Source organism: Halyomorpha halys, unplaced genomic scaffold (genome assembly GCF_000696795.3).
Source record: "Halyomorpha halys isolate HHAL.00 unplaced genomic scaffold, Hhal_1.1 Scaffold421.1, whole genome shotgun sequence".
In the NCBI taxonomy this organism is placed as follows: domain Eukaryota; kingdom Metazoa; phylum Arthropoda; class Insecta; order Hemiptera; family Pentatomidae; genus Halyomorpha; species Halyomorpha halys.
In genome coordinates, this window is record NW_027109834.1 from 1,189,483 (window position 1) to 1,201,587 (window position 12,105).

The 12,105-nt window shown below is 29.5% G+C and overlaps 1 protein-coding gene and 1 long non-coding RNA gene across 5 annotated transcripts in view; one reads left to right on the plus strand and one right to left on the minus strand.

Moving 5' to 3' along the window:
* Positions 1-12,105, plus strand: part of LOC106682525 (monocarboxylate transporter 9) — a 252,106-nt gene that overhangs the window by 124,016 nt on the left and 115,985 nt on the right. The window lies entirely within an intron of this gene.
* LOC136795904 (uncharacterized) overlaps positions 2,074-12,105 on the minus strand; it is a 16,927-nt gene continuing 6,895 nt past the window's right edge. The window contains exon 3 of the long non-coding RNA XR_010843619.1: positions 2,074-2,237. This is a non-coding gene — a long non-coding RNA (uncharacterized lncRNA). The remainder of the gene's footprint in view (positions 2,238-12,105) is intronic.

Here is a 12,105-nt window from a genome sequence, read left to right on the forward strand (position 1 = left end):
GACTGTGGTCTAATTGTTAACCATTCAGTTGATACGATAATTCTATAAAATCATTCTTAATATTCTCAATATGGTTTCTATAAAATTTTAGTATCGAATAAATTGTTAAATTTAAATTTTAGGTAATAGTTATTTATATTTCTATATTTCTGCCATACGTTTGCTAATGAAAAATGTTAAAATTTTACATCGATAAATGAAGATACCATCTACCTACAATACAATATTTTTCGGAAGATCGTGGGTTGACCATGTGTAGTTAATAAATGGAAGATGGCTCGAGTGCGGTTAAAAACCGACCATTTTGACCCCTCCCCCCTTTTATTACAATATTTTTCGGAACCCCCTTCAATACAGTTAGCATATATAATACTGTTTGTAGTACAAATAGTTCTGAAAAATAAACTATAAATCGTGTGGCTATCGGAGACCCATTTTATACAAATTGTATTTACTTATACAAATTTTTTTAACAAAAACGTTGCTTTTGAAGTAATGTTGCAGATATAATATAGTAGCTGATTTCGAATTTCATTTTAAATCCATTTAATTCTGATGTTACATCCAGTAAGGTCTTTTTTTCATTGCTAATAGAGTAGAAAACCACGTAGAACTGTAAAAGAACCCGAGATAGCTATATTTGTATATTCACTTCTTCGGCTTTGTACCGATGATATATTTTTGGCAATTAATACTACTACTCCATACTAATATTTTTACAAAAATTACAGAAGACATGTTTTATGATTTAATAAATTGTCCTATTGCTATATTAAGTGTACTTAATAAAAAAAATCAATTAAAATGAATGATAGAGTAAAGAAGCAGTTAAGGAACCACGCAACGGACTCGCTTTTTTTTTTACCAAATCCTCATCTTTCTTTTCTTCATCTTCTGATCCATCAGTGGTCGATCCATTTTGGTGGAAGATGAAGTAAGTCCTACTATCGTGTTTTCTGTTGTTTCCTTTCAGAGGCACAATCAATTTTTTTAATATTTATATTTTTTTATAATTCACTGTCATATATTTTTCTGTATATAAATAAAATCATGGAAATTTTATATTTCATCTCGCCCTGTCTATTTATAAAGTTAATTTCCTCTCGTTTATTTTAGTACTTTTTCGCAGAATCTCTTTTTCGCGGATGGCATCACAGGGTTATTAGAATGGTTTATCTTTAGCTTTGAAGGATGTCTTGCCAAGATGAACTTATACAAGGAAAGAGTATTCATGTACTGTCGGGATTTGAATAAAATATTTTTTCTTTAAATATTTTTGTATTAAGTTAGTATACTAATTTCCTTTAGATATAAGTTATGGTCATAGTTAACAGGATACTATCACTCATACTAGAGTCGCTAATTATGTGAAATAATTTTATTCAATTAGTTTTTATTTAATTGATTACGAATGAAACCAACAAGTCATATATTTTACTGTACAATATCATCGCGGTAAAGAAGTAAAAATATTAGTAAACGGTTTTACTGCTGTGATTGTTTTATTTCTGCTTTGTTTATGCATTACTATCTATTGGTGATTTCTGTTAATTTGCTAAATTGATCAAACAGTTGTTGCCGGAATAAAATGAGTCCTGGATAAAAAGAAAAAAGAGGATATTTCTTTTCTTACCTTAAAATGCTTGAAAACTCGTACAAATATCATCTTGCAAGACTGTGAACCAAATGAATGATATTTAGGTTTATGATCATTTAAAGTAATAATTTTATTGATTTCGAGAATAGAATGAAAGAATAAAGTAATATTCGATGTAAAGTAAAGTAATATTAGATTATAAAAAATAATTTAGAGAACAAATATAGTGAAATAGTGGACAATGAATGAAGTCATACCAAAGTTTTACCCACCCCTTTTTAAAAGTTTACTTTTGAATATATGTATTTTTTAATTATTATTATTATAAATTATTGTTTTCATCCTGTACCGATTATGTATTTTCTTTTCCAAAGTTTATGTATTTTTTATTTTTATTCAATTAACTGTATATATATAATCAAAAGGAAAAAAAAATAATACTCCCGCAAGAATATTGCGTCAATACTTACATGATGTCATACTCTCTCAATATAAAAGTGCTTTGTTGTGTGGGCGCTTTGTGAAAGCATCGTTTGCTTCACCTGTCCAACTATCATTGGAGATGCCTTCTGTAGAGTACTTGAGAATTTCCAATTCGTGACTTCCACACCAATTTTCTACATGACATCATTAGGAACATCTGTGAAAAAGATAAAGTATCTATTTATAACTGGCGAAGTTATTCGTTAGTTGTACTCTTCAGAAACTTTCTTTATGGAACCAATTATATATTCTATTTAAATAATATATTAATAAAACTATTATGCATAAATTAACTCTTTTTTTTTGTTCCAGGTGAGTCACTTTTTACCAAACTGTTAAATAAATGGTCTTTCATGAACGGTAAGATTTAAAATTCATTAACAGGTATAAATATTTTTTATTTTATTCATAGAATAATGTAAAGGTGATCTATATGAATTATCTATAATTTAATGCTGCTGTATCTAAACTAAATGCTTAAAACCGCCGTTGTAATCTTGTGTTAAATTTTGTCAAATATAATCCGGATCTTTGTGCAATTGCATTTTTTCTTTCCTATTTACGAATTATAAAAAAAAAAAATTTCTATTTATTCAAGTTTTGTATTCCACGAAGTACAATTTTTTAGGTTACTGCACGAATTTGCCCTTTCTGTGGATTTTTTGTTCATTTCTACATTGTTTTTCATTTTTTTAAAGTTTTGAATATGAAATAATGTTTTTTTAATTACAAATTTATTTGTGATTCACGAAAAAATCTAATAAATAGATAGAGATATCACTAAACTAAAAATGAATGCTCATTAAATAATTCTCTAATTGATAGGAGTTCAATTATTCCACTTCCACACCAGGCCATCAGTTCTAGTTGGGCACACTAATTAAGGTGAATACAAACCAAACTCTGTGTTCAGCTATAGAGCTCTTTGATTGCAGTATCAACTTGTGAAATTACATCTGAAATACTATTAAGTTTTTAAGCTTTTATTATATTTATAAAAAATACAATAATTACGTTCTCGGATTCACAAGTTGTGCTTCAATATTTATTAAAAATACTAAAATTCCGTAAATCATATTTACATAAAAAAATTGTGGTTTAGGAATTTATTTATATAATATAATAATATGTATTTATTTATAAAAGAAGGAAACAATAGAGATATGTAATCCTAATGAATACATTTGATTGAGAAAAACCTGAAAACGTCAATACGAGATGTAAAATAAGTTATAAAGAAAATATTATTATAAACTTATCATTTGCCAAAAAGAAGGAACCCTCTACTCATGGGCAAGTTTTGTTTTTAAAAAAATTTATTTATAGGCCATTCTCATAATCGGTGTTTTCTAGTTCAAAGTTTCATACAAGTAAAAAGACCACAATGAAGCTAAAAAAGACGGTAACTCTCTTGTAATGCTGTCATAAACTTTATAAGAATATTTGTTTATAAATCTTAAATTTTCTGGATTATCTATATAGGAAGTTTGGTGAGTCAATTCTTAAAAAAATTTTCTTTTGAGGTTAATGACATCCAATTTAATGAAATTTCTTTATTAAAATTATCACCACATGGTACAACGTTTCGGACCACTGTCTCATATTCATGCACCTTAAACCTCATAATTTCTTCTAAAGGAATCATGTTACAATTTTTGCATCTTCACTACTCCTTGGATGGCTGTGCTACGGAGTAGTGAAGATGCACTAATTGGTGACATGATATCTTTAGAAGAAATTATGAGCTTTAAGGTGCGTGAATATGGGACAGTGGTCCCGAAACGTTGTACCATGTGGTGATAATTTTAATAATGAAATTTCATTAAATTGGAAGTCATTAACTCCAAAAGAAAAATTTTTAAGAATTAAATTTTCTTTTATTTAGATTGAAGCTGGGATAGCGGAAATAATGGCGTCAACAAGTCGTGGCTCAATATAAGCCCAACAACGATATTTTGTAGCATCTTGCGTTTTTAATTAAGTGTTATGATAAGGAATAAAAAAAAAACTCCGATAGTTATTGGATACCCTACACGTGCCGTTTCGGCTTGCTTTAGATCTATTCTATCTAACCTTTAAGAATAGGTAATTAGTGAAAAATCATGAGAGATAGTTGACCGTGGATGACTTATACGAGGAGAAGATGATTGTGGGTGCGGTCAAAATATAACACAAATAAGTTGAAATAACTTATCTAATCGTGCCAACGTTTCGGCCAGAATTTCTAGCCTTCATCAGGGCTAAAAACAGAGCAAGATAACAACCAATGAATACAGGAAATAAAAATGGCTATTATCTTGTTCTGTTCTTAGCCCTGATTTTATGACAGCATAAAAGAGAGTTTCAGAACGGCCTATAAATACATTTTTTTAAACAAAAATTTTCCATCAGTAGAGGGTTTCTTCTTTTTGGTAATAGCTAGTTTATAATAATATCTTCTTTATAACTTATTTTACATCTCCTATTGACGTTTTAAGGTTTTTCTCAATCAGGGCTAAGAACAGAACAAGATAAAAACCATTTTTATTTTCTGTATTCATTGTTTGTTATCTTGTTCAGTTTTTAGCCCTGATGAAGGCTAGAAATTCTGACCGAAACATTGGTACGATTAAATAAGTTATTTCAACTTATGTGTGTATTTTGACCGCACCCCAACCATTAGTGCAACATTTGACCAGGCATAGGAGGGAAAAAGCAGTTTAAAAGGAAAACGTCAATATCTTAAAGTCTTTTTTATTTACTACCGTTTATTTTTTAAAAACTTCATTTCCAAATTAATTCAATTTTTTTATGTCTTTGTAACATATATATATATATAATTATTGAATGCATTTTGTGAAACTGAAGGAGCATTAGGACTGAAGATAAACATTTTATAGTTGAAAAGTAAAACTATTACTGTCGAGCCCCTCTAAAATATCCTGTTTACTATTTTATTTGGAAAATACTTCTTGATGTATTAATTTTCTATCGTTTATGTCCAAAAGGTGCTTAAAAAAATGCATTTCCTACCCTTTACTAAGAAGTACTCTTAAGGTGTATATATTACAGAATATCCGATATATATTATAATTGTAAATTGATTGGTCTATTTAGATGTTGCAGTGAATCACTTGCTGGCAATTTACTGCTAACTACAGTTGCCGACGTGTTGATAAATTGGCATCGTCAGTACCGTCCTGATGAATGAACGGCCCTGTCAAATGTGGCTCTCGCGATATTTGGTGTATTCACTCAATCGGAGTCTAGTTCACATAATGTGTTGAATTTATTTTCATACATCGGAGTTTACAAATGGATAATTGATAATAAATCTTCAATTTCATACTTTATTGTGTAGTGCTTATATGTATATAAGTGCTTATATAAGTTATAATTATAATTATAACTAATAGCATTAAATCTGCCTTGTAATGTTTTAATAGACTTAATAATATTTTCGTTGAGAGAGCTATTACTGCGACCCGATTTACTCTGACCCACTGAAGTTACGCCGCAAAGTTTTGTTGATTGAGCTATATCGTGCTTCTCCTACATCAAGTTATCTTCCAACCTTGACCAAATTTTCTGTACATTGTACTAAGCCGGGTCAAAGTTAGTTACATAATATGAATCGAGTGAAAACCAATATACTGGAAACTCTCCCTTCAGCTACGAAATTCAACAAAACGAATTTTCGACGAAAATGCTCATTTCTGGTATAAAGATGGCAATGAATCAGTCCTTAATCCATAACGAAAGCTTTTAAGTACCAAAACTGAATATATTTTATTGGGTCAAAAGTAAGACTTTCTTATTATTATCCTTATCTTAAAAGTTTAAAGAAATATTAGTTAGACCCTATTTGGTTCAATTTTTCATGTGAAGATTACTTCCACTTTCCACAATGTTTAAAATTTAACTTTATCACATCCAAATTGTTTATATTAAAACACTTTGAAATTTATCTATCACAACTTCTCTGAATCTTATTTTTAAAGATAAATGAGTTGGTACAATTCTAATTTAAAGTCATTTTAACACTATCAAGTATAAATCAAATAAGAAATTATGCGATTTTTGTTTTTTTTTTTTTAAATATTTTAATGAATAACGTAACAGAAATTGACTATTTTTTACTTATTTAGGGTTTGCCAGAAAAAAATGCTCACCTCTATGATCCCTTCAAGTTTTTGAATTTTTATTTGATTTTCGCTTGGTCATAACAGTAGTGTGTAGTCTATTTTTTGGGAGTATTGCTAAATTTTCTGACTAAATTTAACGTATCTAACTCAAGAATTTTTCATGGCATATTTTTTTTTTTTCAACGGATTCTATTATTAATCAGATTATGTTCTTTAGGTTTATTTTTTTTCGACTTTTCGCCCAGTTAGCACGGAAATAGTTAAAAAATGTAAACAATTACTACTGTTTGGCGATCGACTGTTTTGGTCATACACAAATCAAATCAAAATTCTAGAAATTGTAGAGTTTAGGCGGATGGGCATGTATACTAGGAAAGTCTTAAATTCTTGGTTCAAATATTTTTTTAGGATTGTATATGAGCTAGAAAAGCCTTTAAAACTATATAAAATGTGGTACTATTCATAGTATATATAATACATAATACTTTAGAAACGTACTTTTTTTTTTACAACAAAATAAAAATTCTTCAAATAAACTGTATTGGTTAAAATTATATTAAATCATATAAAAAATTCAAGTTCCATCATCATTAAAGAAAAACAGTTTTTTAATTGAAGTAAATTAAAGCGTGAGGAGCTAAGTTCTTTCGGAAGGTTATTTAATCGTTTAAATTAAAAACTGTCATGACAGCCAAAAAGAAACTGTAACTGGTACTTACGTTTTAGGCTTTAGGTCTTAGGTTATTCAAAACAATATACAACCAAGAAAGTATGAAAGGAACAAATAATACATTTTCCATTTTATCTTTTTTATATTTGTTTTTAAACTCATTTTTTAATTTATCAATTTTAATTTTTATATTAATTTATACAACTTTTATAATAATTTTCTTATCGTATGCTATAGCAGATTTTTTATGTACGCTGCTCACTTTTTTCCAATTCATCTACGTATATTGTACTTTATATATATTTATTCTTGATTCCTTCTATATCCTCATGGTTTTTAGTTTTTCTTAGCCTTAGTGAATACTCACTGCTTTGGATTTAACTTCCTAACAATAAAATTAAAAGAAGTTTTACACGTACTATGTAAAAGTTCTTTTATAGTAGAACATAACAGTATGCTGGGACCTTTTTTATTCGATTTCTTTGTGTTAAAAGACTGTACTGCTATAACACCAGAAGGGTCAGGGACTCAGTACTTAGTAAAGAAGTACTGTTTTTTGGACAAAGGTCGTGAAAGGGGGTGATTTGTTCATGTGCCTTTGTAATTCATAAGCTGAAAAAGAGAAATTAAAGTAATTTTAAAAATTTTGTTTGAATTTTTTTTCCACTATCCTTTCCGTAATAATTTCTAACAATATGTAAAAATATTTATTAGGAAAGTAGTATGTTGAATAAAATGGTAAGTTCACATTTATTTATTTACGATAAGTTATTTAAGACTTACTGAAAGTGACATTTTTAGTGAAAAAAATATTAGATTGTTAATTAGTGGTTCTGGTTCGATCCATTAATTTCTCATTATTTCAATATGGCCTCATAAAATTTATGCTGTGATTCTCTAGTTTCGTTTTTCTTAACATGAATTTGAAACTCCTATTTAAAAAAATACCACCAAAGTCTTGGGTTATGTGCTTTCTCTTTGTTTCTGTATTGCTGCAATCTGTATAGACAGACACATATAGATGTTAAATATTGTTACAGAAAAAAAAAATTGATAAAACCGTCTCGTTGCTCAATGTTATCGTCATCGCTTCCTTATATTTATTTGGAAGGATATCGAAATACCACAAAAATAAAGATTGGAAGAATTTCCGGACAAACAAGATAATTGATATACGAAAAGGGGACTTGGGAAACGTCACCACTAAGAGCTGATGAAAATCTCGGGGAAGTGCCTGAGGGAAAATCGCTGGATAATTTCGTAACTAACACAATTAGGGAGGATGTTTGTGTTTATAACACGTGTCTTGTGTTTCAGTGGTTAGGGATTCACTCCTCAGAACCATTTATTAGCGGTGTTCAAGGATATTAACTGTCTATCTTGAATCTATTTAAAATTTTATATGTTTTTCACATTGGTATAAATATAGGTTTTATTTATTTTTTTTTTTTAGTGTGATATAAATGAGGATATGAAATGACTCAAATCGAAAAAGAAACATTCCCCTTCCTTCGGTGCAACTATTTGCTTTATTAATTTAAATAACAAAAGTGTAATGATTTTTATAATTAGAATAGAGGATTGAAAATATCATTACTAAATGTATCAAAATTAAATTCCGAAAAAGCATAATGTTGATATATATATATATATATATATGAAGAAGTACATTAGTTAATCTGGAATCAGTTATGGCCAAATTGTAATAAAAATAATTTTGAAAGTCTTCTGCTTTTGACATCTGACCTTTAGAAAACCTTAAGTTAATACACTACGTAAATATAGCTCCCTTCATTTTCCGGCCTCTCTGAGATGAATTAAGTTTGTGATGGACTCCCAGAATAGATTTCTGAACTTTTGCACTTAACTAAAATAGCTTGATTAGATTTGCTATTTGCTTGGAGTGTATAAGTTAAACCAAATTTATCTCCATATTAAATAAAGAAATAAAATGAAAGTAAACAGTGAAAATTAGTGAGACATATCCTCTTAGGTGGTACGAAACTATTGAGTATTTCATTAAGTTGCATTTATGTGTACCATTATATATATTTATTAACTTCTAGACTCTCTGCCATGATTTATCTGAATTTGGCTGAGTGGCATGTAGTCAATCTTTTGAGAATATTCCAACTATCTCCAGCTTACTTCACTCCAGAATTCACGGATTTTTTGTAGATCCTATTTCAAGATTTTTTTTCCGAATTTATATCGGATGCTTTTTTTATTCGAATCGTGTTGTTTTCAAGGCGTAAATCGTCAGAAACCGCTAACGATTTTCATGCAACGGTAAATTGAAAATTACTAAAAGACGAAGTCGTTTAAGAATTCAATTACCCATAAGAATCCGTCATCACATTCAATGCCGTTCTTAATTGAGGCTAAAGTTTCATTTAATTCCCTTGGTTGATCATGGAATTGCGATGACGGATTCTTATTGGATTTCCCACAAAAAACGGCACTATATATATTGCATATCCGTAAAAACTTAGTTCTCGAGATATATGGACTCCCCCGACACAACCAAGTTCTGTAAATACCTTTATTTTCCCATAGAGGATTAATACATTTTTATAGAATATTTTATTAATGACTATGTGATTTATACTTTGTATTGCTGTTGTATTAAAAAACCTTATTAATACTTCTGTCTAATTCCTTGTGACCTTTTATTCGAACAGTTCCATTCACCTTTTACCTTGTGCTGGCATGTAACAGGCAGTCATTCCGCAATACATTAGATGGAGTATATACTCTACCTAATGTATTGTGGAATTTATAACCTTTAACGATATTTGTGGATGCGAGACTCAACCTCCATTATTTCGAATTCGAACTTAGTGTATGAGAGTATAATTTTAACTTCATTATGAAACTTCATTAGTAGAAAAAACAAATTTTATGCTGTCATTAATACTTAAAAGTATCTAACCAACAGCTGCGAGATTATAAAAATTTAGTATATGGTAATATGGTACCGCCAGGAAATAAAAACCAATCCGCCCAGGGCGTATCAGAACTGTCTCCGCTTCTGTTAGGAAAATACTAGGATGGTGTCACATGATTAGTTCCTTTTATTTCACCTAATTTTCATCTTTATAATTATATTTAAATTTTATATGCACTTATGAGTTATTGATTATTTTATATTTTACGAGTTATCGATCGGATTGTTTGGCTGAGGTACATAACTCCTCGATTTGATTAATACTATCAATTCAGTGAATAACCAAGACTCTTTCGTAAATATTAATATTTAATGAGTATGAGATGAAATATAAGATGTGATTATCTTGAGAGATAGACTCAATTGCGAACGTTAAAAGTTTCTACAATATTGAGATGTGTGGTGTAAATAGTTGACCGTAGATTAATAAACGAAACTTATTTATTTGTGCCGAGGTTTCGACCTAAATAATTAATTAATTAATTAATTATTAGATAATAATAATAATTAGTATCAATTTTCTACTATATACATAATTTTGTTATAATTTTTTCCAAGTTTGTTTATTATTATTTTCTTCATATTTTGTCTTTGAGTTAAGTTTGTTATCTCGTTTTGTTTTTTCAGCCTTGATGGGAACCTGGAATAAGGTGGAAACGTAGGCACAAATAAATAAGTTTCGTTTATTTGTGTATTTTTACTAACTGCACTAATTTTTTCATAAAATTATACAAATTCTCAAAATCAGAAAGTGGGAATAGCTAGACTTTGAAACGCGATTTCTTGTTTCTTTGTTGCTTACCAATCATTTGGTTGTGTAATTATGTCTCAATTAAATTCATTCCATCTGTATTCGTTAGGCTGAATTCGTGTCGCGTGTTTATAGTAATTACGAACCAATACCAAGGACACCATTCTTCACATTGCTTCAATTTGTCATGTCTACTAAAAGCTTCTTCCATATTTTGTTTCAATTTTAATTATTATTTACTAAAATCACAATTTCAAGTAACCAAAACATAATTAATTTTTTTCATTGAAACAGGAAAAAAATTAGAAGAATTGTGAGGTGTAGATAGTTGACCGCAAATTAATGATTGGAGAAGTTTGTCGGGGGGTGCGGTCAGCAAAGAACAACATTAATAAACAAAACCATATTTATTTCTTTAATGCCGACGTTTCGACCTGAATTTTGCTTAAGTTTTAGTTCTTCCCTGAAATCCTTATAGTGGTTTTGGGTTAAATCAAATTGGTTCGAACCTTTACTTTCATAGGGCGGTGAAACCAATCTGAATAAAAAAAAAATCAAAACGAGAATTAATGATGTGAAACAGTAGACAGTGGTAATTTAGTCTGGTCATACATTATTTAAAGATTTTCTTATGCACAATTTGAAATTAATTATTTTAGTTTCATTTATATTGCAGCATCATTTATACTAATCTATGAAATTTAATATTTTATTTTGAAGTGATGTGGCAATAATATCAACTTCAGATAATTCAGAAATTTTTCAATCATTGGTTTTGAGCTTCTATTCGTCTTCTCTCTCAGTCTCCAAGTTACTGAAAAGCGTAAAGGTTTAGCCTCGGTCCATTACTTCCACTTGTCACGATCATTCACCGTTCCCTTCGTTGGTGCCAGAGTGCTAACTTCTAGTTTGCCTGCTTACCGTAATCTGTATACATCTACGTCGATCGGCCTCACTTTGGCTTTCCTTCTGGTTTGGCCTCCATCAACCATTTCAGTTGGCGCTGCTCCACTATCTCTCCAACTGGTTCTCCCGGATACTTTCGTCTCAAATTCAGCACCTTCGGGTTTTCCCCTGAATTCTTCACAGGAACCTCGTCTCTGATGCCGTTACTTTACTCTTATGACGATCTAAAACCTTCCAACTCTCTGTTCCACAGAGAAAAACTAGTAAAACAATCAACATCAACGATCAACATCTACTCGTGATCTACTTTCCCATTTTTGCTAATTATTGTTTCATAAATATCTATAAATTTAAGAGGTTCATCTGATGTCCATTATGATTATTAATATTATATTTTGTAAATATGTTGTTCTATTATTAATCTATTAATATCGTTGTTTGCTGAATAAGGTATTATTGAGTCTTTAGAATTATTGTAAATCACATGACTGTAAAATATCTACATATCTTATTCTGTTCATCAACGTTAACTAACCATAGAAATAATTTTCAAGCATGGCTTGGACTAAAAGGTGGAGAAGATGGAGGGGGGTACAGTTAGCAAAAAAACACAATTTTTAATTAAAT